The 23,938-nt window shown below is 41.7% G+C and overlaps 1 protein-coding gene across 50 annotated transcripts in view; it reads right to left on the reverse strand.

The window, feature by feature from the left end:
- RIMS1 (regulating synaptic membrane exocytosis 1) overlaps window positions 1–23,938 on the reverse strand; it is a 411,017-nt gene that overhangs the window by 23,811 nt on the left and 363,268 nt on the right. The window contains exon 1 of one of the 50 annotated variants that reach the window (XM_017641340.3): window positions 2,191–2,301. The exons of the other annotated variants lie outside the window; for them this stretch is intronic. The gene's annotated coding sequence lies outside the window, so the exon portion shown is untranslated. Of the gene's footprint in view, window positions 1–2,190; window positions 2,302–23,938 lie in introns of those variants that run through there. 50 annotated transcript variants of the gene reach the window in all.

Below are 23,938 nucleotides of genomic sequence, written 5' to 3' on the forward strand. Positions count from 1 at the left end.
TAGGTTAATTTTCATAAAGCTATTGGTCTCCGGCTCCGGTTTCACTGGCTTCCCCACAGCCCAGCATGTCTTCACAGTGCGCCCGTATCTACCTCCCGCGGCCCCCCAACAGCAACCTTCTGCTCCAGCCAAGATGGTTTCATCCTATGGGCTCTTTGAGTTGCTGTTTTCTGTCTCCAAGCTTTTCCTTGTCCTACCTCACCACCTTGAGATGTCCTTTCTGTCCCCACCCAATCCTTCAAGACCACTTCAAAGCATCTCAGCTTACACCTGGTCTGCCCAGCCTGGGCTGCAGTGATGGGATATTGTTCTCTAAACTCCTATGTTATATCCCTGTAGGTAAAGAAAACTGAGTAAGAACTGCTCTACAGAAACAGATTAATGTGGTAGATGTTAAATAAAATCTTTCACTTACACGTAACTTTTCATCTGAATATGTATGCCTTTACGTCTCTCAGCACTCCACCATCAGAGTGCTTGGTGAGAGAGGGGAGCTCGTCAGTGAGCTGCTGACTCAGTCTCAGTGACTGAAGCTTAGAGCATTAACTGTGTTCATATTCACAGAAGCACAGAGTGGCTCCTATAGTTGCTCAATCAGGTAAAAAAATTTTCCAGACCACACTGATTCTGTGTTGTTCATTTATGCCAAGTTTAAAGTGTGAGGGAGGAAAGAAATGAACTTTTATATGTGGGTGGAATAATAATTTCTTGCTGCCCACTAATAATAAGCACAGATAAGAGGCAAGAGGGTATTTCACTCGGTGGGTTAAACATGAGGATGGCAGAAAATCAAACAGATGCTAAGAGTCCTGCTGAGACAAATGACCTAAACTAAGTTGGGAATTAGGGGAGGGAAAGATCCGAACCACACATGCAGTACAGCCGTCCTAAGTATACTTAAGCCTCTTTCCATGGGTGAGCCCAGCTCCTGAAGTTACATGTCAAGTGTTAAACGAAACGAAAAATTAGGAATTCGTTCCTTACTGGAATCACTCAGAATAGAAAATAAAAACACAAAGCATAAGCAAGATGCAGTTAATGTGTAATCCCGTCACGTGACAGAGTGGCTCCATCAGATTTTCATTTAGAGTCTTTGTGTTTTGTTTTTAAGAAGGTGGCAAGAAAGGAAGCCGCTGGTGAGTGCTGCTTTTACTGCGTGGATTCTTAGTCTTGGAAGAACGGCACTGACTTTAAATATTTATAAGTAAGACAGCTCCTGGCCAGGGGCCTCTCAGGATGGCTTCGGCACAAACTCTAGTTGTGGTGACGAGACCAGACTTTGAGTTTGAGCCGGAGAGCTTGCGGCGTCAGCCTAGGACGGGACAGGGAGCGTGATGGGGAAAAGTGACCAGATTACACTTCTCCCCGTAAATTACCTGAAAGCACAAAATAAGTCTATTTTTGAAATTTCTTAAAAATCTTAAGTATGTTTTCTTCTGATCTAAAGATAATTAAAGCATACTTAAACACTTGAAAATTTTGATTGGTTTCTCTGAAATACTGCTGGGGTAGACCCTCATAAATAGGTAGTTTTAGGAAAAAAGTACAAACTATCCTAATACAGCTGAGATGAGTCATCACAAGTTACTTAAAAAATAGTCACATTTCTTTGGTCCTTGCCTAAACATAACAAGAGGAAAGGCAAATTTTTTGGAGCCTAAATAGAAAATATGATTTACAAGTTCAAAATGCAGAGAAAATATGTTTCTTAATTTCCAGAGTAGATGTCCATATGCATTTAACTGCATGTAAATGGACTCTATGGTATGCAATACAGCTGACACAACTTTCAATAAAAGTGAAATTGCTTCATAAGAAAAATAACTTTGTGGTAACATTGACATGTATATTGTGGTACCTGGGAGTTGAAGCACTGGTTAATTTCAAATCCAGCAAGTCTAGGTTTAAAGGTAATCATATTTAGACATATACTTTTATAAATACACCTATAGTAGCAACACCCTTCTACAAGTACTTCATCTACCATTTAACAATTTTTACATTTTTTTCTTTTTCACTCAATTATTAGTCATCTCAAGTATGACACTACCTCTGCTTGAAAATTGTTAATATCATCACTGAAAGCTTCAAATACAGAAATTTGGCTTTTAGTTTTAGTTTTATGAAAAGTTATAAATTAACAAACTGCTGTTAGGACTTAATAAATTCATACATGGAACACAGACTTACCTTGTCTATCTTGGGAAACTTCAGAGTCAACATTAGGTCGTTCTCAGAGGACCACTGCGAGCCAGAGGCTTTGACCTGCTTAAATACCCGGTGCTGCCTGGGGCAGAGCCGGGGCCTCTGCCAAGCCCTCCGCCCCCCTCCCCACGCCTCTCTCTCCTTCTCCCCCCTCTGTCTTCCTCACACATACACGCAGCTTGATTAAACTGCTTCTGTCAAGAGTGTTCTTTCTATAGCTTATTATATTATAAGACCGTGAAATGAAAAATCATTCAGCAAATTTGCTATGTATCTAATCTCATAAGTCTGAAAACTGCAAACTAGCCACAATTTGAAAACTGCTATTATAGCCACACAATTTTAAACAAAGTCTTTAATGAAGACATACTTAAATCAAATGAAATGAAAGTATGTTTCTAACTTGATAAAATACCCTGCAGCTTCTCAATATCAGGGAAGTAAAGCTCAGGGCTAACACGCGATTTCCAGGGCAAACCCACCTAAAAGGCTTTTACGCGGGTAAGAGGAGGGCCCCGCACTGACGTCCTGAATTGCAAATGCCTGGCACTTGGGGTGTAGGTGCGATACACTTACGCAGTCAAATCCTCACTTTCCAAAAGCGCTCCCAGGTTTCTGCTGCCCTCCCGGTGCCGCGCCACACCCCCCACTCCTGCCGGGAGACCAGCGCCGGGGCGAGGGAGACGGCGAAGCACAGAAAAAGAAAAGGGTCAACTTCTATTGGGCGCGTCTTACATACCGAGCCCCAAGCCCACGCTTTACACACACTTCCGCCAAGCCTGTGTAATTCGCTGCTATCCCTGTTGCTCTATTTTACAAGAATGGGGGCTCGAGTTAAGTAGCTGTTTGTAAGTGGCAAAACTATCGACACCAGCCAAACAAAACCCCCAAACAAAGCAAGTTCCAGCTCAGGCCCACGTCCTCTCAGACCTACGGCAGGGGAAAATGGCAGCGAGGCAACCACCCCACCATGCCAGCGCTTCCCCATGGTGCCCCCTCACTTCCATGAGGGCGCTGAGGGGCTGGCTGGCCGCCCTGCCCTCTCCTCTCTTCCCTCCAGGGCTGTGCCAACAGCATGAACAGGTGAAAAGCAACAGGCACAATCTGGGTGATGCCTCTTGTTGTGGCGTATTATAATAGCGTCCCCATTTTTACCCTCAAAGATACACCCTTCTGGGGGTTAAATTACACAGTCAGCATGTATATATACATGGAGAAGAGCAACGCGAGGTAAACCAGACAGCCTCAAAACAGGCACAAGTGACAGTGGAATTCCAGCTGGGCTGTTACTAAAATAGAAATGGTGAGGAATGCAAGTCCACATAACTCTCAAGTTCTGCCTGGTGGTACCTGGTAAACAATGTCTCCCTCTTTGAGAACCTCAAGTCCTTACATGGGTTTGCTGCGTCAGGGGACACTGGTGCACTGTGGAGGCACCTTTAATCAGCACAGCTGAAGCAAATTAACATGGGACCAGAGGAACTGACAAGGGACTTTCAAATATAAAAATGCATACGGTCAGTCTTGCATCAGCAGCACGTGGCCTCTCCAGCTGCTACTTCCCTTAGGACATCCTTAGAGGGACGGTGGGGGTGGGAGCTCACCTGCAACACCTGAAATCCCACCACGAGAACTTTTTCCCTTGAAAAACATGCTCGTGCCCTCAAAGGAGTGATGCAAAGCCATCTAAACTTTAAATGACTTAATGCATCAGTTTAGAAAATCTCTTTAATAAGATGTGTTCCACATGATAGCTAAAAAGAGTGTATAGTCACTTCTGTGGAGGATCCGAGGAAGAGAATCTTTATCCTCAGCCTGCTGGGCTCAGGCAGAAGAACTCAGGGTGAACTACTGAAGTAGCTTGGGCAGCGGGGTTTGGTACCAGACGGAACCCCTAGTTGGTACCTCTGCTGTCCAACCTACATGTGCGGACATATGGTCAGGGTTCTGGCCTATGTTACTCAGGGGAATTTGGGAATGTTTCAGAGGATATTCGAAGGGATGAACATGGAATTTAGAGAATACTTAATGCTTTTCTACATTTACTTGAATATTTGGGGGAAATTTTATAGTAAAATAAATATGAGCATGTAATGAGAGGAAGGCTAAAAACTCATGGATTTTTACGATAAGACTCGAGACTTCAAATAATCCTCCTCTTCTGGCTGCTGATGCAGGCTAGGCCCCTGGGGCTTCTGCAGAGCTGCACCACCTTCCTTTGCCATGAGATGCATTCCAGCGGGAGAGTTTGAGAAACACACATCGGTTCTTTTTCCCAGCAGCACATTTCCAAACACCAGAAAGCAAATGACAGAATTTCAAATATGGGAGCTTAGGGACTTGGAGTTAAGAGTAACTCTTAGCTCAAGCATTCCACAGATAGGAAATGAATTACGTTCTGAAGACAGTGTTAAGGCCTTGAATCAGAATAAGGTGGACATATCTTAGAGATCAATATGTCAACTCACAGGTTATGGAGTGTCAACCCATCTCTGGAGTATCACGGGATAGCTTAATATTGGGCTGGGATCACCTTCCAGATTATGTGGGAGAATTACGTCAGGGACGGTGACCAATCCCCTTTATGTGGGCTGACTGTCAAAGCCAGAGAAACATCTAGTGTATACCAGTGGTCTTGGAGCATCAACCAGGCGTCATTATGTACATGACAAGAATGTCAAAGGTATGCTTTATCAGCAAATACAAGATTATGCCCCTCGTGGCTCATTATTTTGAGGGGAAGAGGACAATGGATATAAATAATGGTGTAAAACTAGAGTGATAAGAAAACTATAAACAGAGAGCCCAAAGTTCCATTTAACCATGGTCATCAACTACTGGGAGACCACAGATGATAGACAAATAGACTCATTAAAATGCCATCCAGCCAGAGAGGTGGGAACATCTCGTGTCATCTGATGTGGCGTTCTCTAACCTGAGGACAGATCTATCAGTGTGAAAAACTGCCACACACTTTATCAGGGTGAAAAACTAATTGCTTATTATAATGGTGTTTCATGTCATCTTCATGCACATAAAAGAATCAAAGAATTGGGTTTTACATATAAAGGAGAAAAGAAACAAGGGACAATAATTTTAAAAAGTAAAAAGTCTTTCCAGGCCAAATAAATTACAATGGCATTGTTTTAGTTTTTTTCCTCTAGGTATTTTGAACGTGAATACATATATTCTCTTGTTTGGAGACGTCAAGGCTTAATTGCAGTATCTGTACCAAGTAAAATCCTCTATAATAAACTCATGTTTAAAAAGGACCTAAAGGATTCATTTATATGAGCTGAACTATGTAAGCTTTAGAGACAGTGTAAAATCCACCAGAGATTGACTAGAAAATGATCTCTTACTTCTTTACCCTGTTTGCATTCTGTCAAAAGTTATAAAGTGACATATAACTACTACTGTTTAAAAAAGTAAAATAAAACTTCAGCTAAGCATACAAAGTGAGAGCATTCTTCTTTTTTTCATATTTTCTATCCTAGGAATTAATTGATGACACTTTGACGCACACACATTTTTTCCCTCCTATTTGCTGTATAGGTTTATGAATTTTCCTTAGATGTGTAATATTTGCACACTTGTTTTTTGATTTGTTACTTGGTTTGTAACATTTGCTCCTTTCCTGCCAGTGTAAATATGCCACTGAGAACAGGAAAAATGAATTTTCAGAAAAAACGAGGAGAGCTGATATCGGTGGCTGGGGAAGCCCTCAGGTGGTCTGGACTTACTTCGGGGCCCTGACTTGTGCGCCAGGCCTCCGGAAGGTCTAAAGAACTCAGGAGGCTGCCAAGAGCACTGGGATGCATGCTTTATGGGGGTACACATACAAGGGATACTAAACTGAACTCATTGAAATCTTTATTCCCATCAACAAAAGAATACTAGGAAAAATTACAAGTAATTCCTACAATTAAAACTATCAAGAGTGACTTGCTCTCTTAACAACCGACACTGAGCATGGGTTATAGTGCATCTAGGGAACACGTGTAAGTAATATTAAATTACATAACACATTTCCTTTTCTGTTAAAATTTAAGGAATGCTGTATGGTCATTATTTTAACTACAGTGAACACTCACTGGAGTTGGATTCAAAATTACTTTACTGTCAGAAATAAATTGAACAAAAAAGAGTTCTACCTTAAGAGCTGGCAGCAGAGTTTTCCTTAGTGAAAACACCATCCCCATTGGGAGGCAGGATAACTTGGGGCTAAGAGGTCGGGCTCTGCAGCCAAACAGCCCAGTCCAAATTCTGGCCTTGCTGGTCACCACTGACTCTTTGCACTGAGTTTCCTCACCGGTTAACAGGAAGAATGATAACAGAACCCACCTCAGAGGCCTGTTTAACAGATCGAACAAATCACTATTGATAAAACAAACTGAAGATTGATACATGTGCACGTTTGTTACTTACAGATATTGACAGAACCCAGAAGGAACAGCTGAGAAGCAGAGGTGAGAGACAGAACGACAGATGGTCAAACACTGTGGGCCTAGAGGTACGATCACTTCCCAGTCAGCTCCTTCCCTGCCAGTCTCGGCTCCCATTCAAACCCTCACAAGGTCTATTCAACCAATACATGCTGGGCATGCACAATTTTAAAAATTTTGTTTTGTTTTTAAAAGCAAAGAAGTGTCTGAGCCTCACACAGTATCTACGAGGCATGGGACAGAGGAAACTGGACTCTGAGAGTCAAAAGAAGCCAGGAAAATTCAAAACTGACATGAAGACGCTCCCAGATCACATGTCCAGGGTACAGTCTTATAATAATGTAAGAAAGCACTAGATTTTTACTCTACTTAAAAAAAATTTAAACTCAGATGACTTAATTATAATGAAAAATATTGTAAGTCACGTGAGGGTGTGTGTGAGCTGCTCAGCCCCTTCCATTCTGGGATGTGATACTCGGTGGCTCTTCAGCCAGGACTGTATTGCCCAGTCCCTGTTTCTAGCGTGCAGGCATGGCCATGTGACTGGTGACATGTGGCACTTCTGGAGCAAGGCATTTAAGAAGCAGGTGCACTTTCTCTACTCCCCTTTTGTCCTTCTGCCCTATGGATTCAGATGACAAAGAGGCATAAAATATAAAGAGGCTAGGAACCCGAGCCACTTCATGGATTGTCAACTACGAGCACATGCTCAAATTGCTAAGTGAATAATAAACAGAATTTTATTGAATTTGAGACTTGACACATTTTAGAGCCAATTACTAGAGCAGGCAGAATTTTAACTAACGTATCAAGCTACCTGAGGATGACAGCAGAGTCATGACAGCTAAAGACCATGAGTGTTAGCACACTGACTCGACCAGTTACGGGCTATTTGGGCAAATTATTTACTCTTCCTGAGCTTGAGTTTCTTCATCTGAAGAAATGGCGATAATAATGGGACCTGTTTTCAAGTGCTGGGATTGCGCCAGGCTGTCTCCGACTAAGTAGCCAAGAAACTCAGTTTTTTTAATCTCTATAATTAGGCTTATCCTGTGGCTAAACTGATCAGGTAAGTCAACGGAACTGAGGAACCCAGTTTTCCTGTCAGCACAGAGAGGTACTTCTCATGGTGTGAGTGACCTGCTCACAGCATGGCCCCAGCACAACCACCTTGGCCGTGACTCGGCACTGCTAGGGGCCTCGTGGACAACTGCCGCTCCTTTCCTCGCACCCACACCGCCTTCTCCCAGAGGAGCCTCAGCCTCTTCTGCTGGTGCAGAGGCTCACACAGCAGGGCCCTCAGGCACTCTCCTGGGGCTGTACGCAACTGGCTCTTAACTCTCTTCGCCCCCCACCTCTCTTCCCGACTCCTCCCCAGCTATGCCAAGGAAGCCTCTTCTTCTTTTGATGACCTCATTGGTGCTCAGAAAGCAGCGACATGGCGCAGAGAAAAACCAGTACTATTCTGAGTATAACTTACACTCTGACAGAAGACTGTATGACTTGAGACAGGATGCGTTCTTCACATATCCCTTGCCCGCAGGAAACCTAGGAGGATTCACTAAACCCACGGCCGCCGAACAAACTCATATTTGTGAAATGAACAAGGAAGAAAATTCTACTCTTGAGGAAGCTGGACTCCTTCATTTTAAGACAACACATTGAAGAAAGCATTGGTGATCGGTGTGGTGGTGTAGTGACTGTCTTAGGGCCAGACGGCGTCCCTGCCCAGGCCACCGAGTCCATAGCTGGACTGCTAGGCTCAGATTTAAGCTCTGCTCTTACTAGTATGAACTTGGCAAGTTACTCAAGCCTCCCCATTTCACTTTCCTGCTAAGTAAAATAAGACTAGTAACCAAGTGAGGCACATGAATGAAGAAAAAACGGTGATGACCTTTAGCTCAGTCTTACTGTGTGAATTATATGGATACACATTTTATAGTTTTCTCCCTATAAGAGAAAATGAAATCCAAATTAAATATTTTTCTAATTACATAAACTTCCATAAAAGTGACAAAATGCTAACCATTGACACTGGATATTGTGGGTACTTATGGATAATTATACCCTTAACTAACAATTAACAGCACTTCAAACACCCAGACCAGGCAGTACAGTGTGGTTGAGTCCATTCTGTCTCCTGTAACAGAAATACCTTACACCGGTGTCTTCTAAAGGACAAACGTTCACTTCTCACAGCTCTGCAGGCCGGGAAGCCCACGATGGCAGGAACAGCCGACTCGGCGTCTGCTGTGAGCTCCCTGGGTCTTGCTCGGCTGTCTGCTGTGTGCCCCGTGGTGGAGGGGCTGCGGGAGCTCTGTGGGGTGTCTTCTTATAAAGGCATGAATCCCATGCACGAGCCCTTGACCTCCTCGCCTAAGCACTTCCCGGAAGCCCGACCTCCTGATACCGTCACGCTGGGCATTAGGCTCAGCATACAAATCCAGGGGAGGTGGGCATGAACATGTGGCCCACAGCAAGGGCCAAGGCTCTCAGCACCAAGACTCCGAGTCCCTCTGCCACCTACCAGCTGTGTGACTTTGGACAAGGGGAAAAAAAAGAGCCTTTGTATTTCCCTAGAAAACAAAGACGATCACCCTGCCAGGCCAGCGGCTCTTGAAGCAGGACTGCGGAGACGTGACGATGGGCATCCAGGGATTTCCACAGGACCACTCGCCTAGTGTGGGCTGGACAGGGAGTTGCCGCTCTTATTAGCTACTGACAGCCACTCAGTGGGTGTCTGGGGTGCGTGAACTCTGGCATCATACAAACACTGCCAGTCCCGCGTGGCTTTGAAAACAATAGTCACTTAAGTTCCATGGGAACAAGTGCTAGTTTCAGGCACTGTTGATCTACAGTTTAATGGTGGTAAAAAAAAGGTAAAACTTTAAAACTAAAATAAGGCTTTTTTTTTATTAACAACAATAAAATTCTGTATAGGGGAGTCAATGCTCAATGCACAATCATTAATCCATCTCAAGCCTAATTCTCATCAGTCTCCAATCTTCTGAAGCATAACGAACAAGTTCTTACATGATGAACAAGTTCTTACATAGTGAATGAGTTCTTACATGGTGAACAGTACAAGGGCAGTCATCACAGAAACTTTCGGTTTTGATTACGCATCATGAACTATAAACAATCAGGTCAAATATGAATATTCGTTTGATTTTTATACTTGATTTATATGTGGATCCCACATTTCTCCCTTTATTATTATTATTATTTTTAATAAAATGCTGAAGTGGTAGGTAGATGCAAGATAAAGGTAGAAAACATAGTTTAGTGTTGTAAGAGGGCAAATGTAGATGATCAGGTGTGTGCCTGTAGACTAAGTGTTAATCCAAGCTAGACAAGGGCAACAAAACATCCACGGATGCAGAAGATTTCTCTCAAAACAGGGGGGGTGAGGTTCTAAGCTTCACCACTGTTGATCCCCAATTTCTCACCTGATGGCCCCCCTGTGACTGTGCCTGTCTTAGGTTGTTCCTCCCTTGAGGAATCTTACCCGTCTCTGGCTAACCAGTCATCTTTCGGGGCCATACAGGGAGATGTAAAGTTGGTAAGTGAGAGAGAAGCCAAAAATATGGCTTCTTTTAACCTTGGGGAAGTGAGTAGGACATAAGAATGAACAAGACAAAGGTCAGTATGGCATCAATAAAAAACAGGTTCTTACAAAAATTAAAATTTCAGGTGATATGTATGTAAAATTCAAAATGTTTATGCTCCTCACAATCGCATTTAATTCTCACAGTTATTCTCTAGAAAGAAAGGAAAATTGTTAAGAATACATTAAATTTGATGGAAACTTCAAGGAATAAAGAGCACACATTTATATTTACCAGGAATCCTTCCTCAATTACTGCCCTCCTATCTTTTCTAATATGATCAGGATCTTATTTTAAAAGTTTTCAATAGTTTTGCATTCATGGGATGGTAAGGATAAAAGGCTTGGTAAACAATAAAGTTCTATAAAAAGACAGGGATGGTCGTATGTCTTTTACTAAGCAGCAAATGAGCTTGTAAACAAGGGAAATGCTTTCTGTTCCGGTGAGCCATGAGGAATACTCAGGGCAGAGTTCCAAGGGCGTGGGCTGTCCTCGAATGCTTAGCTACAGGGCATGCCGTGAGTGACAACTAGAAAAATGTACAAATGTAAAAGCAGAACAGAAGAGTAGACAACTGGCATTACTCTGAATAACGTCACTAAGCCATTTACAGAGTGAAAAGATGTGCACTGAATTGTGAGACTGTGCAATCTGGGCCAGAGAATCTAGGGCGAGCTGAATAAGAACTGCACAGCGTGGCCGAGGTACTGAGGAGACAGGCATCTGCCTCCGGCACCATCAGTAGAAGGGAGCCCGTGAGTCTCAGTTATCATGCGGCCACTTTGATTCAGGCACTTCCACCAAGGGACTCATAATTCAGGCCGTATACACCTTAGAAATTAAAATCAATAGCTGCAATCAATTACACTTAGACCAAATTCAAGCATCCCTGGGAAAAAGTATGCTTTATCATACTGGTCAGAGGATTTAAGGCAATATTAGTTCTTCCCATTTCTGTACACAAAATTTGGATTCAATTTTCATAATTACATGATTTATGGGTGTGGATGGTTTTTCCCCACAAAAATATAATGCTTCTGAGTCTTTACTGTGGCAGAGACAATAAAGAATGATCCACAAGAAGACAGAATTTTTAGTAAGCATGATAGAAAGCTTAACTGAACTGAAAGTAATTTTTTTCTTTGAAGGTACAGTTTTCCTACTCTGATCTTGTTATTCACCTCTTCATTTTCAGTACGTGTCTAATATATATGTCAACTGGTATTTTTTTGTCAATGATTTGCTGAAGATCAAAGAATCTCCATGAAATTTTATGTACTCATCCTTAAAATGACCTCTTGTTTCTTCTTTTTCCTTTTTAAAAACAACTGAATAATGTTCGGCTGATTTTCCTGAGATGGAAGTTGTAAATAGGAATTGGCATTTTTAGCAGCAGGTTGAATCGCACAGAGTCGATAAACTGTCTCTTGCGTTTACTTTCCTGTGGCTTTTGAATCAATAGGCGTTGCTTTTAAGGACCCTCCCTCATTAGAGGCTTTGTATCTGGGTCAGTTTCCATGATGCAGGTGGACAGATCAAAGGTTCTTTCTTACACTTTCAAATTCAGAGTGATAAAAATATCAAATTAAGATGGTAATATATTTACTCATATTTCCCAATATACTTCTACTTCAATAGATAGTAGCAAAGTGTTTCAATGCAATTGTATGTTTCTTTACAAATATAAATTTACTTAGTTGTTACATACAATTTGTAATCTTTTTCACTTGAACTTTCCTAAGCATAATATGACTATTTACTTACTTTTTGATTAACTGTCAGAAATTTTATAGTTTCAAATTAAGAACTAAAGAAATGTGGTATTTCCATTTACAAAAACATCCGAGCGTATGCTATTATTTCTCCCGTAGTCTTAGAACATAAAGTCTATCAAGCCTCATGAAAACTATGCCTATCATTGTGCGTACCACATTCTTTATTTGTAAGGAAAGAATCCTTACAATGTAAATGATTTTGTAGTAAGTATCACGATGTACTGGCTTGACGGGAGGTTTTATTTTCCACACAAGAATTCACTGGCTGACTTAGAAAATAGTTCTGGTAAAACCATTATGCACAGGAACCCTCTTGTACGCCCCACAAAAGAAAAACTTCCAAAAAATCTGGATATTTTTGCATTTGTTACCTAAGTATTTTCACAAAATTAATAGGCAGACTTTAATTAAATGAAGTGATCTGTGTAAAGATGTGTTGGAAACTATAATATCTTTATCAATCATTATCAGTGCAAATCCTTATCTTTCAGTAATTTCTAATAACATATTACTTTATTTGACTGTCACTGTATGGAAAGGAAATTGCCATCACAACAGTTCATTTACTGCCCCAAAAGCTTAAAATGATTCTAGTGTTGTCTAGGGAAGGGTGAAAACCTAAAGGCAAAAAGGTGAAATTTTAAGGGAAGTATACCCCTACCAATGTCTAGATGCTTTTGAAGTGAAATATAAGCAAAGAAGAGGAAAAGGAGGGAGAAAAATAATAGAAAAGTCACTTCTGCTTGTCAAAATAAAAAAAAGCCTTGTTTTTCTAAGAGTAACAAAACCGAACAAAGAAGAAAAATTGCCTTTAAAATTTACTAAGAATAGCACATCACACTATTAAATGAAACACTGCTGTATGATCAATAAAACCACCATGTGAGCATGATATTCTATGTAAGCATCGCACTCTTCCATCTGAACACGTCTATCGAGGCTCTTCTGCACTGAAGGCAGACCAGAAAAATACCTGCTACCCTTGAGAAACTCTGAAGTTCAAGTATCTCTACAGGCATTTATGGAGCAGAGAAATATTTAAATGGCACCACACGAGAACCAAAAAACATGTTACAGGAGTTTACAGAGTCACTTTTAACCATGACAGGAAGTCAGAATTTGAACAGGGCTTGAATGAAGAGAAGGATTTTGACAGGTGAGAAAACAGATTAAGAACTTTTCAGGTGGAGGACTTAGCACTTGTTAAGGTGCAAAGAAAGCTTTAAGGTGCACGTTATGAACCCAAGGAAGGTAAGTCTGGCCGAAGCATTGCCAGAAATGAAATTATACATGTGAGAGATGGGAGATAAATGAGAATCATTTAATCACGTCAAATAAAAAGTAGACATCTTTTACCAATATTTTCCTATTATACACACCTCACTGGTTTCAAAGCTGCATAATACCTGTGACCTAGACCATAAGATAAATTTTATCCAAATCAAATTCACATCTATGGGCTCTCTGTGACCTTAGCAAGAAGAGCTTTGGGGAACTGGACGGACATAATTCAGCAGGAGGACTGAGTGGCTTGTGTGGGAAGAGATGGAATGCTGAGTACTTTCAAAGAGATTCATTCATTCATTCATTCGAGAAAGTCTCTGTGTGCCTAGCACAGGCACTGTGCCCAGCTGCTGGGGATAAGACTGTCAGCCAGCTAACAGTCACAGTCCCTGAGCACCCTGCTGGGAAAGTCAGGGTGAGGGAGGGACTGCTGTACTCCCTTCTGTAAGCTGTGAAGCCAGGGATTTATTTTTAGAGCAAGGTTGAAGATCTGAAGGTTCTTATCTTTCGGGGGATAAGCCTTCATTCTGGAGAATCATCGTGTGTAATGAGACATGATGTCACTAGACACATGGCAGAAATGTGAACACTACAGGAGGGAAAAACAAGGCAAGTCACGGCGGCAGTGTAAATAAACCCCTGAGTCTGAGAAGCAGAGGGGGTGTTTAGGGAACTACAGACACAATCAGTATTCTCTCATGTGTCCGTCTGCACTTTGCGCTGCAGCCAGTAAGCCACCCCAAATATTTTACCATACCCACTCTGAAACTGATCCCAAGCTTAAAAGTTACCTTGGTACAGTTAACAATAATTATCACCATATAAATAATTTGCTTACTTAATCTTATGCTGTGAAGGCGCTTAATAAATGTTAGTGTCCTTTCCTCCTCCATGCCCTAAAATACAAATTCATTACGAAAGTTAATTCAACTAAAATGAACATTATTTTTCTATCACAGCAACCTGAAAGTATATTTACATATTAGCCAAACTCAAAATTTATGGTTCAGAGCAAGGAAAAGAACAAAAATAGAGCAGCTGGAGTATGTTTGAAAATACTCATCCTTATTAGGGCATCTCTTCAGAAGACGAGTTACTATGGCTGAACTGAATCTCTATTAACAGAGGTGAATTCCTAGCCAGACAGCGACAGTAAATACAGCGCCCATGCTTACACTCATCTGATGGGTTTGAAGACTTGGGCATCGTTTCTGGCACCACAGTTTTGCGTTCAGGAAACAAAGAACTTGAAACGTTACGTTCCTGAGAATGTTTGCTGGTGCTATTAAATGAATCAAAGAAAGGGGGCACAGACAAGGAATCAGATTTCAGCAAGATCTGGATCCACAGGAGCGCGCAGCATCTAAAACTTCTGGGGCCGCTCATCCTTTGGAAGAATGTTTTTTGTGTTTTTTTTTTTTAAATCTCTACTGTCAATAATCAGCAGAGCCAAGAAAACTTTCCTCAGAATGTTCAAAGAGGCCACCTCGGCTTCCTTCCCTGCAGCTACAACCTACTTTTGTAAAGGAAAAGACAGAGTGACTCCACAAAGTGTCACCAGACTTAAAATGGAGAGGAAATTTTGGTGAATGGGTTGGTTGGAAGGAGAAAGAATACGTCCCATTCTGATGAGAGACACTTGTTTTCCCAAAAGGTGAATAGAGTATGAGGTGCAAGCTGGTGCTCACTTGATTTATTTTATGACTTGCTTTACCTGTATGATTTCTGGGAAGAAAACTGGAAAAAAATTAACAGACGGGGTTTCATATCTTGGGTATTTTCTTGGGATAATTTTTACCCAAGGACGACACATTTAAAACGATGCCCTTGGACTCACAGGAAAATCGGGTTTGCTCGACACTAGCACTCAGGTGTAGGTAGGCTACACAGGCACAGTTTTATCAGTGTATATTATTCATTTCTTGACAGTGGAACAAAAGCAATTTTGTTAGTTTATACCTATGATTTCATCTTGAGAAGTCGGTGATATGCCTTGGAAATTCATTAAATTACGAAGCTATTTTGAAATCAAACATCCATACATTTACCTAACACTTCTTAGCGTACTTATATTTTTGTTGAATAGATTCTTGTAGGATAATGAACTCTATAATATAGTTTCTAACTCTACTATGGACCTTCTGAAATATTTCACTCTCATGATTATAATGAAATAATTATTTAAGATAAATTGCCAAAGCAAAGAAAACCTGTCTTTCAGACTCATATTCTAATAGGAGAAAGCTCTGCTCATTGCCTTTGGGAGAGACAGCATGGACAGGCCGATGGAAAAGCTCCAGTTTTCTCCAATGAGACAAGTATTCACACTGGAAGGAGTCAAAGTAAGTGTGAACGACAGCCCAAGACAGGCGAGCTGCCAAAAGGAGTTACTCGAGGGCAGACCCCGAGCACAGGTGCTGCCATCCCAAAGGTCCCAGCGGTGATCCTGGCGAGGGCGCCGGAGGCGCGCACAGCAGGAGCCGACAGTCTTGACAAAAGACAGAAGAAGGGCTCCTGTGAACCGGGTGCCTGTGAGGTGGACAGTGCCCCCTGGCAGGTGCCGCAAGGTCATCTTTCGGAGATGGTGCGCCGTCCGAACAGTGTGACTCCATGTGCTCAGCGGCGCACTTTCTTTTTCTCTACATTTTATAAATTAAGGTATGACTGATATACACTCTTATGAAGGTTTCACATGAAAAAACAATGTGGTTACTACATTTACCCATATTATCAAGTCCCCACCGACACCCCAATGCAGTCACTGTCCATAAGTGCAGCCAGATGCCACAGATCCACTATGTGCCTTCTCTGTGCTGCACTGCTCTCCCCATGATCCCCTCCACACCATGTGTACTAAACATAATACCCCTCAGTCCCCTTCTCCCTCCCTCCCCACCCGCCCTCCCACACCCCTCCCCTTTGGTAACCGCTAGTTCATTCATGGAATCTCTGAGTCTGCTGCTATTTTGTTCCTTCAGGTTTGCTTCATTGTTATACTCCACAAATGAGGGAAATCATTTGGTACTTGTCTTTCTCTGCCTGGCTTATTTCACTGAGCATAATACCCTCCAGCTCCATCCATGTTGTTGCAAATGGTAGGATTTGTTTCTTTCTTATGGCTGAATAGAATTCCATTGTGTATATGTACCACATCTTCTTTATCCGTTCATCTACAAATGGACACTTAGGTTGCTTCCATATCTTGGCTATTGTAAATAGTGCTGCAATAAACATAGGGGTGCATATGTCTTTTTAAATCTGAGAACTTGTATTCTTTGGGTAAATTCCAAGGAGTGGGATTCCCAGGTCAGATGGTATTTCTATTTTTAGTTTTTTGAGGAAGCTCCATATTGTTTTCCACAATGGTTGAACTAGCTTACATTCCCACCAGCAGTGTAGGAGGGTTCCCCTTTCTCCGCATCCTCGCCAGCATTTGTTGTTCTTAGTCTTTTCAAAGCTGGCTGTCCTTACTGGTGTGAGGTGATATCTCATTGTGGTTTTAATTTGCATTTCTTTGATTAGTGATGTGGACCATCTTTTCATGTGCCTGTTGACCATCTGAATTTCTTCTTTGGAGAACTGTCTCTTCATATCCTCTGCCCATTTTTCAATCAGGTTATTTGCTTTTTGGGTGTTGAGGTGTGTAAGTGCTTTGTATATTTTGGATGTTAACCCCTTGTCAGATATGTCGTTTACAAATATATTCTCCCATACTGTAGGATGCCTTTTTGTTCTGTTGATGGTGTCCTTTGCTGTACAGATGCTTTTTAGTTTGATGTAGTCCCATGAGTTCATTTTGCTTTTGTTTCCCTTGCCCAAGGAGATGTGTTCAGGAAGAAGTTGCTCATGTTTATGTTCAGGAGATTTTCACCTATGTTGTCTTCTAAGAGTTTCATGGTTTCATGACATACGTTCAGGTCTTTGATCCATTTGGAGTTTACTTTTGTGTATGGGGTTAGACAGTGATCCAGTTTCATTCTCTTGCATGTAGCTGACCAGTTTTGCCAACACCAGTTGTTGAAGAGGCTGTCTTTTCCCCATTGTAAATCCATGGCTCCTTTATAGTATATTAATTGACCACACATGGTTGGGTTTATATCAGGGCTCTCTAGTCTGTTCCATGGGTCTATGGGTCTGTTCTTGTGCCAATACCAAATTGTCTTGATTACTGTGGCTTTGTAGTAAAGCTTGAAGTTGGGGAGCATAATGCCCCCAGCTTTATTCTTCCTTCTCAGAACTGCTTTGGCTATTTGGGGTGTTTTTTGGTTTCATAAGAATTTTAGAATTCATTGAAGAATGCTGTTGGTATTTTGATAGGAATTGCATTGAATCTATAGATTGCTGTAGGCAGAATGGCCATTTTGACAATATTAATTCTTCCTATCCATGAGCATGGGATGTGTTTCCATTTATTGGTATATTCTTTAATTTCTCTTAACAGTGTCTTGTGGTTTTCAGGGTATAGGTCTTTTACTTCCTTGGTTAGGTTTATTCCTAGGTATCTTATACTTTTTGATGCAATTGTGAATGGAATTGATTTCCTGATTTTTCTCTCTGCTAGTTCATTGTTAGTGTATAGGAATGCCACAGATTTCTGTGTATTAGTTTTGTATCCTGCAACTTTGCTGAATTCAGATATTAGATCTAGTAGTTTTGGAGTAGATTCTTTAGGGAGCAGCACACTTTTATCCCTGTTCCTGCAGTGCCTTCACCCATTCTTACGCTCACCCACCTCCTGTTCTGGCTTCTTTTGCATTGAGAAGGTCAAAGGCTTCTGACTCCAGCTCCTCCAGCCTTCAATGCTTCCACTGCAATATTCCTCTGGATTTTAACACTTTCCTGTTCTCCCAAACTCAGGGGAGAACTACCGTTCCCTCTCTCCAAGAATAACCTTGCGTTCTTGAATTGGGCTCTGCTCCATTAACTGAAATTCTTCACATTTGTGTTTTGATCTCTCCATCTAGAGGCACTCTTTAGACACTTCATCTTGGAAATGCGCTCAGATCCCCTTTATTCTGACACACACACACCATGCACACAGATACACCCCCTATACAGTACACACCCCCACAACCCCACAGCCACCCCCACAACACACACATGCCACGCATTTATTTACTCCCACTGCTCCCTGCATAGAGTCTGGTCCACGATAAGCGCTTACTAAAGGTGGGCACAGTGAACGGCAGGGCTCTCCCAGCTGGCCCTGCTCCCCCCCGAGGCTAAGCTTTCTGAAGGGAAGTTCCTCATACTCGCTTCTGTTCATTCATCTTTCCCGCCTCACCCCATCCATCTGAACAGGCTTAGGGGTGGCGGGTGCAGCCTAGCCCTGTCACTGTTGACTGTGGGCACCGTCGCCTTGAGCCCCTCCCCACAGTCCCCCCTCCTAGCCCCTCCCACCTCCAACAAGAACCAGCCCCCAGTCCCTGGGGTGCTAATCACCTGGGGCTGGGTGAGATGATGCTGCCAAGAGGAACCGGGATGAACCAGGAGGGCGGACGAGCGGACGGGCCTCCAGCCCGTGCTGGGCCTGCCCCTACTTGAGGCTCGCGCTGTCCTCACCCCTTCCCCACCCATTGATCCAAACCTAAGGCCAGGAACTGCACCTCGGGCCCCGAATCCAGCTGCCCGTCCCACTCCCAGGCTCTGCAATCTCGCCGTAGGACTGACCAGCCCCTGTGAGCCCCCCCGTCTCTCGGGCCTGCTTCTCCTCCTCTTTGCGCCCCCTTCTCTAGTGCTCTCTTCCCTTACCAGCTACTTCCTCATGTTGGCCTTGCCCCTGTCTGCTGATTTCACCTTCAGCTGATTGCTTTTCCTGAGAAAGCTCATTCCCTCCCATTTCCACAGTGACTTCTCTGCCTCATGACATGATTCTTCATTTCATCCTTTAGCCTCAACCTGACCTCTTGTGTTTCCACTGATTCGTACACCTTGCTTCCAGGGAAGCTTCCAGAAGGGCAGTGCTGTCCTTTCTGTCCTTTCCATTCTCTTGATTGAAAGCTCTCCATTAAACAGTGAGCAGGGCCCCGAGAAGGGCCGTAACGCCTGGCCCCAACCTTTTCTTCTCAGCGTTTTGTCCACCACAGTCCTTTCCTCCATGTTTGCTTTAGGCAAACTGTGCTCATGGCCTGGGATAATGTATTGAAAGGCATATTTGTGTTTTTCTCCCAGTACTTTTCCTCCCTTTTTAAAGGATAGCAATTATCTTTGAATAATTTCCACAGAACTATTGGATGCCTTCCCTTTTCAGGAATTTCCTGAGGAAACAGGGCAGCCAGAAGGCAGGAGTGTCTCCTCAGTCTTTTGTAAATGCCTGAACCCCAAAACAGGTAGCGCCAAGTGTGCCAGATCGGGAGGAGAGAAGGTGGCTCTGCAGGGCCTCAAGCCGGGGGTGAAGCCGGAGGAAACTGGGCTCCGCTCCGCGTACCCAGCTGAGACACACGGAGAGCAGCTCCCGGGGCCCAGGGGTCCTGCGAGGCACTTTTCGTGAGGTCCGGACTCTTCTGCTCAGAGGCAGCGTGCGTCACTTTCAGGTCACTGGGAAGTTTTTGTTTTTCCATCTGCATGAGATGTTTTTCCTTAACAAACATATACCTACTTCTTAGCTCCAATTTTTGTGATTGTAGGAAGTTGTCAGTGAAGTCAGAGGGCTTGATCTACAGGAATTCAGAGGGAAAAATATACTGATAAATGTTGAAATAACCGGGAGCAACTATAGAGTTAAAGTGTCTTGAGCAGGGCCTTGAAGGGAAAGGATTACACAGGGAGAAGAAATTTGGATGGCAGAAAAATACTGGTTGAGGTAGAGAATATCTACTATGAAAGAAACACAGAAGCGATTTGTCAGCACATTCTCAGCACATGGTAATTAACTGACTCTTGTTTAAAAGTTATAAAATAGTCTGCAACATCTCTCCCATAATTTAATCAGTGTTTTAATCATTAAAAAAAAAGATCCTAATCTGTTTAATGATAAACATATTTAATCTATTAAAGTATCCTCAGCTGTTAGTAACAACAAATAATTTTATTAAATGGTTAGACCATAGTTACACATAACATACATAAATGCTGACCATCTTGTGATAGTTATCATAATTATTCTTGTAGATAATTACAAGAGTGTATTTAGGGATGATTATTCACAGATTTGTAGACCCTTTTCAATGCCTTCATTTACTAGTCAGGAGGGGATTACCACTGGAAATCCAGGTATGTGGGAATACTAAGCTTGTTTAAAGTGGGACATCAAAAAGGAGTTTTCTTAGAGGACATTAAAATTTAGGAATAGGATTTGTTTTCTTTGTATGGTATGTGTGGGGACTTGATAATGGGGGGAGTCTAGTAACCATAATGTTGCTCATGTAATTGTACATTAATGATGCCAAAATAAAAAAAAATTAAGAAATAGGAATATTTCTTGGGTAAGAAAGATCAGGAAATACAGATTTGACGGTCATATGCAGAAACTGAAGCAATTACAATCATTGGTAGAGGGAATTTTCATGTACACTGAGTGGAAGGACAACACCCGTGTACGACACAGGTTGGGTCTCCAGACCTACGCAAGCTGGAATCTGTTCACATCCTAAAGCCCAGCCCGAAGGTTACCCGGAGCTTCATTCAGTTCCAAAGTATTCCTGGAACAGAGACTTTTACTTAGTTTCCCTTTTCCTCACTACTTCACTGTTCAATCTAATTGCGCTCCCGTTTACTGAATAGGTTCTTAGCCAGCTGCTCAAAGGCATTTCCCAGGAGCACCTAGTATTGTTTAGAAACTTTCCTGCTTATGTCACTTTCCCAGTTAAAACGTGTATCTTAAAAAGTTATTTTTACTTTTATCATGAGTAAATAGGGTGGTAAAGGTGATTTAAAAATATTATTTATAATTGAAAAATTCTGTAAGAATAATTATATAAGACTGAAGAGCCTAGTAAATTATGTATAAGAATAATTACATACATATAATTGAGGACACTGTAAATGTGAGTGTATGAATGTGTGTGTGTATATGATTCACTATGCTCTTTGGTTTGCTGAGGTAAGTTCTACTTGATTTCAAAGACTCAAATATATTCCTTTGAACAAACTTGTGGCTATGAAAACAAAAATAGAAAACTGATGCCCCAAATCTATCATTCCAAAAAGAGCTGGTTAAACTTTATTCCTACATGCTTCACATTTTCCTGATTATCCGCCACCTGGATGGTACAGGAGAACCTATAATCCAGGGTGAGTGCGGGCAAAGGGGTTCACTGTGTGGAAAGCTCTTAATTTAAGTCCTTTTTTACATTAAACATATGTAAATACTTGCATTTAATATAATACATTCTACTCCACAGAATATCCAGCTTGTTTTAATATATAAGTAATGCTGTTTCCTTCCTCTAAATCTTTGATCAATTGATACTATTAGAAAATACATCTTAATTATCTGTGCTCTCAGAGGGCACCCTGTAACGTCTCACTGGCCTGAGATTAATAGTCTTTTAATGAAGACATTTAAATGATTTATACTAGTGTTTCTTCAAATTTGATAAATACCAGATATTCTCCCCTTGCATCACCCCAGGATGATGGGCCAGGAGAAAAACAAGCAGAGGAAAATTAAAAAATGAGAAAACTACTTTAAGGATCTGTAACTATAAAAAGTATGGTACTACTGAAAGGAGAAGCTGAAAATCCCGATATATGGAAATATCAGACTTGTTTAAAGTGGGGCTTCCAGAAGGAGCTTTCTTACAGGACATTAACATTCAGGAATATTTCCTGGGTGAGGAAGAATCCGGAAATGCAGATTTGATGGGTCATATGCAGAAACTGAAACAATTAAAAATAAGATTTCTTAGAATGAGGAATTCTGAATTTTGGTGAATCTTCACAGGAGTAAATATGATCATTGGTAGAGGGAAGAAAGAAATCACTTGTAGTGCATAGAAGAGGGGGAAACAAGGTCACCTGCTAAAATGAAGAGGGGTGCTAGCTGAGGCTTGTCACCGTTTGTCATTTGCTGTAGGAAGATCAAGAAGAACGAACATGTTATCACATAAAAGGTAAAATTATGATGCAGAAGAAAGAGAAAGAGAAGATTTTACACTGCAAAGCTCACAGGAGGACACCCAGTCCAAGCTCCCCATCATTGCAAACTGAGTTCTGGGGTGATGAAGTCCGAGCCCACCCGGGCGTCACTCAGGGACAGATCTGCTTTGCCATCCACTGTCCTTGTCGCCCCCGTGCATTGCAACCTACCCTCCTAAACTAGGGCACCCCATGGAAGTTATTAACAAGGCAACTTTGGGAGGGTAGACATGGTGAAAACTGTGCAATGACTTTAACTGGAATACAATTTAAATTAATAAAGCAAAGGGGGTGAGTGTGTCAATGACAATCATTGGAACCTATTACCTACCAAGCTGTGCTACATGGATAGTTCCTAGGTAAAATCGTGGTTGTGCTTTATTCTCAGAAAATATAATTCTACTCAGGTGAGTGACAGAGAGTGAACTAATTATAGGGGGTTAAATAAAAAGAGAGTGACTATAAAGTTAGAAGAAGATAAGCCATCTCCTCCACCTGCAGCTTCTCACGCAGGAAACATGGTTCCTCAAAATGACATCAAGGAAGAGTGTCATTTCATCTGAGCGATGAAGCATTTTGAAATCTGGTGATGAAGGCCCACCCCACACCCTACACTGTAAAGCACATCGTATAAACACCAATGTCCAAGAGGCACCACCATCGAATGTAAATCAAAAACAACATACATGAAAAATGCCTCCTGCTCTTAAGGAAGACCTCTTAGCCTAAGAAAGACAAATGATCCTCCTTCATGTAAACCGCTCATCTTTCTGGGGTGGCATCGAGGCAGATCTATGACGGAGACCCTCGCTGATCTTAGTTCATTCTGATTCTATGCTTTTTAGACAGACAAAGCTCATTTTAGAGGAACAGCTAGCTGTACACACTAGTTGAATTCTGAACGCTCACAGTCTCCCACCTCTCATTCTTTGTCACTATGTCCAGTACCGTGCATAGTTGACAGTCCGTGCTCTCCAGGACGGCACCTCAACTATGCAAGGGACTTTATGGAAGTTTTTTGACATAAATACATTTTGTGATAATGAGACTTTTGCTGTTAAGGAACAAAAAATGGAATCACTGGTTAAAAGAGGAGAAACAAATGCTGAAAACTGAAACCAGTTCAATACTTCACTTACCTCTGGTTTTTTCTAGTACTGAGCATAGTAATGAATTACATAACATGTCTGCTCAAATGTTATGTAATTTTAGGCAATTTAAAAAATATCTTATAATACAGAAATAACCATCTCCCTTCTGTTTGCTTTTTTTTCCATACACCTTGAGGACATAGAGCTTTTAAGATTAATAAGCAGAAAATATTGGAAACTCAAATTTGTATTAAAACATTGTTCTTTGCACAAACTCACTGACCCATTTTTCTAAAGTAAAAATAACTGCTGGGTTTTTACTTGCATTGAAAATATAAAAGTTACCGTTCCATTATTACATTCACACAATACCTTGAAGACTGTATTTCAAGTTGCACAACTGACCTTCTTTTCCACAAAAATATCGACAACACCTACATTATGAGTAATTG

Source organism: Manis javanica, chromosome 16 (assembly GCF_040802235.1).
Source record: "Manis javanica isolate MJ-LG chromosome 16, MJ_LKY, whole genome shotgun sequence".
Taxonomy (NCBI): Eukaryota; Metazoa; Chordata; class Mammalia; order Pholidota; family Manidae; genus Manis; species Manis javanica.